Raw genomic sequence first — 6,014 nt, 5'->3', positions numbered from 1 at the left:
TTTAAGTTACAGATTCTGATGAAATGGGGGTGGTTTATGTGTTCTATGACCGAATTGATTAATAATTTAATTTTTTAATGATTATTATTAATTTTTTTTCATTATTAATCATTTATTTATTTTCTTTCTCATTTGGCCAATATCTCAGGCACCGTTTGAGCTCGGAAGCTAATATTTGGACATGAGTGACCAAGTGATGTGGCTATCAAGGATATTTTTGATTTATTGATTAATCATTTAATCGATTAATTATTTATTGATTAATCGATTAATTATTGAATTTTTTATAAATGACTTATTTAATTAAATTTCTAAAAGATACATCTTTGAATGAAGCACGAGTGGTTTAGTTATGCTATTAGCCAATTGATTAAGAAAATATTTTGTGATAATCTTTTATTGATTTTAATTATACAATTCATCAATCAATTATTGTGCAGCTCTCCCTCCCAATCCAGTCTCTATGAGCTGCACTGCGGTATTGCCTGGCACCGGAGGCGCCCCGGCAATGCCGCGCTGTAGGATATTTAATTATTTGGCATGGGGGCGGTGTGCATTGAATGTATCTGTTCTTGTTTGTTTGTTTGTTTGTTTTCTCTATGTTTGTCCGGGCGATATCTCAGCCATTCTTCGAGCTAGGAAGCTGAAATTTGGGCACAATAGTGAGCAAGTCCTTTCTCAAAAACAGCATTTTTTGTTTTTTGATTAATCAATTAATTGAGGAGTTATTTAATTATTAGCGATTAATTAAGTACGTACTTATTTAATTAATTGAATTTGCTTTCTCTTCTGACCATTAACTCAGGCACCTTTTGAGTTAGGAAGCTGATATTTGGACATGCCAATGACCAGGTGATTTCGCTGCAAAGGCTATTTTTGATTTATACATTAATCAATTAATCGATTAATTATTTAATTATTCGATTAATGACTAAAAAAATTTTTTTTTAAGTTACAGATTCTGATGAAATGGTGGTGGTTTATGTGTTCTATGACCGAAATGATTAATAATTTAATTTTTTAATGATTATTATTTATTAATTTTCATTATTAATCATTTATTTATTTTCTTTCTCATTTGGCCAATATCTCAGGCACTTTTTGAGCTGGGAAGCTAATATTTGGACATGACAGTGACCAGGTGATGTGGCCATCAAGGATATTTTTGATTTATTGATTAATCAATTAATTATTTAATTTTTTATTGGTGACTTTTTAAATTACATTTTTAAAAGATACATCTTCGGATGAAGCACTCGTGGTCGAGTTATGCTATTAGCCAATTGATTAAGAAAATATTTTGTGATAATCTTTTATTGATTTTAATTATACAATTCATCAATCAATTATTGTACAGCTCTCCCTGCCAATCCAGTCTCTGTGAGCTGCACTGCGGTATTGCCTGGCGCCGGAGGCGCCCCGGCAATGCAGCGCTGTGGGATATTTAATTATTTGGCATGGGGGCGGTGTACTTTGAATGTATCTGTTCTTGTTGTACACCGCTCCTTTCCTATGCCATCTTCAGGCATTGCAAATCGTCATTGCTGGGCACCGAAGGGGGCTCGGCAGTGACGCACGCTGAAAGGGAGTACTCAGTTTTCACTCTGGTTGTTTGTTTGTTTTCTTTCTTGTTTTCTTTCTTGTACACCGCACCTTTCCTATGCCATCTCCAGGCATTGCAAATCGTCATTGCTGGGCACGGAAGGGGGCTCGGCAGTGACGCATGCTGAAAGGGAGTACTCAGTTTTCATTCTGTTTGTTTTCTTTCTTGTTTGTTTGTTTGTCCGGGCGATATCTCAGCCATCCTTTGAGCTAGGAAGCTGAAATTTCGGCACAATAGTGAGCAAGTCCTTTGACAAAAAATGTATTTTTTGTTTTTTGATTAATCAATTAATTGAGGAGTTATTTAATTATTAGTGATTAATTAAGTACTTATTTGATTAAACAAATTTCCTTTCTCTCCTGACCATTAACTCAGGCACCTTTTGAGTTAGGAAGCTGATATTTGGACATGCCAATGACCAGGTGATTTGGCTGCAAAGGCTATTTTTGATTAATTGATTTATTAATAAATCAATTAATCAATTAATCGATAAATTATTTAATTATTCGATTAATGACGAAATTTTTTTTTTTAAAGTTACAGATTCTGATGAAATGGTGGTGGTTTATGTGTTCTCTGACCGAATTGATTAATAATTTAATTTTTTAATGATTATTCTTTATTTATTTTCATTATTAATCATTTATTTATTTTCTTTCTCATTTGGCCAATATCTCAGGCACCTTTTGAGCTTGGAAGCTAATATTTGGACATGAGTGACCAAGTGATGTGGCTATCAAGGATATTTTTGATTTATTGATTGATCAATTAATCAATTAATCGATTAATTATTTAATTATTTGATTAATTACTGATTTTTTTTTTTTTAAAGTTACAGATTCTGATGAAATGGTGGTGGTTTATGTGTTCTCTGACCAAATTGATTAATAATTTAATTTTTTAATGATTATTCTTTATTTATTTTCATTATTAATCATTTATTTATTTTCTTTCTCATTTGGCCAATATCTCAGGCACCTTTTGAGCTGGGAAGCTAATATTTGGACATGACAGTGACCAAGTGATGTGGCTATCAAGGATATTTTTGGTTTATTGATTAATCATTTAATCGATTAATTATTTATTGATTAATTGATTAATTATTTATTGAGTAATCAATTAATTATTTAATTTTTTATTAATGACTTATTTAATTAAATTTCTAAAAGATACATCTTCGGATGAAGCACTAGTGGTTTAGTTATGCTATTAGCCAATTGATTAAGAAAACATTTTGTGATGATCTTTTATTGATTTTAATTATACAATTAATCAATCAGTGTACACCTCTCCCTCCCAATGCAGCCTCTATGAGCTGCATTGCGGTATTGCCGGGCGCCAGAGGCGCCCCGGCAATGCCGCGCTGCAGGATATTTAATTATTTGGCATGGGGGCGGTGTACTTTGAATGTATGTGTACTTGTTTCTTGTTTGTTTGGCCGGGCGATATCTCAGCCATCCTTCGAGCGAGGAAGCTGAAATTTCGGCCCAATCGTGAGCAAGTCCTTTCTCAAAAACACTATTTTTTGTTTTTTGATTAATCAATTAATTGAGGAGTTATTTAATTATAAGAAATTAATTAAGTACTTATTTAATTAATCAAATTTCCTTTCTCTTCTGACCATTAACTCAGGCACCTTTTAAGTTAGGAAGCTGATATTTGGACATGCCAATGACCAGGTGATTTGGCTGCAAAGGCTATTTTTGATTTATTAATTAATCAATTAATCAATTCATCGATAAATTATTTAATTATTCGATTAATGATTTAAAAATTTTTTTTTTAAGTTACAGATTCTGATGAAATGGTGGTGGTTTATGTGTTCTCTGACCGAATTGATTAATCATTTAATTTTTTATGATTATTCTTTATTTATTTTCATTATTAATCATTTATTTATTTTCTTTCTCATTTGGCCAATATCTCAGGCACCTTTTGAGCTGGGAAGCTAATATTTGGACATGAGTGACCAAGTGATGTGGCTATCAAGGATATTTTTGATTTATTGTTTTCTCATTTAATCGATTAATTATTTATTGATTAATCAATTAATTATTTAATTTTTTTTAATGACATATTTAATTAAATTTCTGAAAGATACATCTTCGGATGAAGCACTAGTGGTGTAGTTATGCTATTAGCCAATTGATTAAGAAAATATTTTGTGATAAACTTTTATTGATTTTAATTATACAATTCACCAATCAATTAGTGTACACCTCTCCCTCCCAATGCAGTCTCTTTGAGCTGTATCGCGGTATTGCCGGGCGGCGGAGGCGCCCCGGCAATGCCACGATGTGGGATATTGAAGGAGCTGGGGCTCCCACGTCGATCGGAAGAATGGACGCGACAAAAAGCTGGAATTCATCCGAGTTGCTTTAATGAAATCAAACACTCAGGCACTCTGAAAACCCGTTTATCGGGCAGCAATATATATCTATTATCCCAGGGGGTTTGCCCAGGCCCGGCGCCAGGGGGCGTGGCCCAGCGTCCTGGCTGCGGCCTGGCAAGTTGAGGGCGAGCCTGCCCGGGCATGCCCGGGCGTCCCGACCGAGGCCTGGCAAGTTGAGCGCGGGCCTGCCCGGGCGTCCTGGACGAGCCCGGCATGGTGATCGCTCTGCGTCCTTGATAGGTGCAAGGCGATTGTGAAAACCCAGCGGCAGCCGCTACACACGTCCCCCCAGAATCGACTTGCACCGGCAGGGTCAATTTGAGGGGGGTCCTGATGACCCGGCCGAAGCGACCCCTGGCGGGTCGTGGGAGGGGGTCCGGTGAGGTGGTGGGCGGTCGAGTGGGGGGCACCGTGGACGGGGGGCGGCCTCGCCGCGACGGAAGGGCCACCCGTGGTGGGTGGTCGACGTCCACGTGCGCCGGCTTGAGGCGGTCCACTGCAATCTGGTCCGACCTGCCGCCGATGTCGATGACGAACGACTTGTCGTCCCGTCGCAGCACCCGGAAGGGCCCGTCGTACGGCGGCTGGAGTGGCCACCGATGTGCGTCGTGACGCACAAAAACATACTCCGCTGTGCGGAGTGCTGGGGGGGACGTAGGACTGGGGGTCACCGTGGTGGGATGTTGGCACGGGGGCAAACCGTCGGGCGGCCTCCTGGAGGGCCGAGCGCTGGTGAGCTGCGGACCAGGGACTGGTAGCGTCGGGCACGAATTCGCCCGGGACGCGTAGCACCTGGCCATAGACAAGCTCGGCGGTGGATGCCTGGAGGTCCTCCTTGGGGGCCGTGCGGAGGCCCAAAAGGACCCACGGCAGCCGGTCGGCCCAACCGCCGTCTTGAAGGCCGGCCATGAGCGCGGCCTTCATGGAGCGGTGGAATCGCTCGCACAACCCGTTTGCTTGGGGGTGGTAGGCCGTAGTACGGTGGAGCTTGACCCCCAGGTTGCGGGCGACCGCGCCCCACAGCTCGGAGGTGAACTGTGGTCCGCGGTCTGACGAGATGTCCGCCGGTGCGCCGAAGCGGGCGACCCAGGTGGCGATGAAAGCCTGCGCCACGTCTGCGGTGGTGGTGGAGACGAGGGGAACGGCCTCCGGCCACCTGGTGGTCCTGTCCACCATGGTGAGCAGGTGTGTGAACCCCCGTGACGGGGGGAGGGGGCCCACCAGATCCACGTTGACGTGGTCGAAACGTCGTTCGGGCACGGTGAAAGGTGCCAGCGGGGCCTGGGTGTGTCGGTGGACCTTGGCCCGTTGGCAGGCCGTGCAGGTGCTGGTCCAATCGCGGACGTCCCGACGAAGGCCGTGCCAGACGAAACGCGCCGACACCAGCTTCTGGGAAGCTTTCCGGCCCGGGTGGGAAAGGCCGTGGAGGGAGGCGAAGATGCGGCGTTGCCAGGTGACGGGCACGATGGGGCGAGGCTGGCATTGGGAGACGTCGCAGAGCAGGACAGTGTCCGCGCAGGGGATGTCGGCCAGGCGGAGGCCCGTGTCCGCCGCCCGGAGGGCTTGCACCGTGGTGTCGGTGGTTTGGTCCGCCGCCATAAGCGCAAAATCCACGCCCAGGTGGACCGCGTTCGCGCTGGCCCGGGAAAGACAGTCGGCCACGGCGTTGTTTTTGCCGGCGACGTGCCGGATGTCCGTGGTAAACTCCGACACGGCGGAGAGGTGGCGCTGTTGGCAGGCCGACCATGGCTCCGTGACCTTGGCCATGGCGTAAACCAACGGCTTGTGGTCGACGAACGCCGTGAAAGGTCGGCCCTCCAGGAGGTGGCGGAAATGGCGGACGGCCAGGTGTAGACCGAGGAGCTCCCGGTCAAACGTGCTGTATTTGAGCTCGTTCGGCCGGAGCTGCCGGCTGAAAAAAGCGAGTGGCTGCCAAACCCCGTTCACCCATTGCTCATGTACGGCGCCCACCGCGTAGTCGGAGGCATCCGTGGTGAGGGCGATGGGAGCGTTGAGCAC

Source organism: Myxine glutinosa, chromosome 7, assembly GCF_964187855.1.
Source record: "Myxine glutinosa chromosome 7, kmMyxGlut1.1, whole genome shotgun sequence".
Classification (NCBI taxonomy): domain Eukaryota; kingdom Metazoa; phylum Chordata; class Myxini; order Myxiniformes; family Myxinidae; genus Myxine; species Myxine glutinosa.
Note: the sequence above shows the minus strand (reverse complement) of the source record.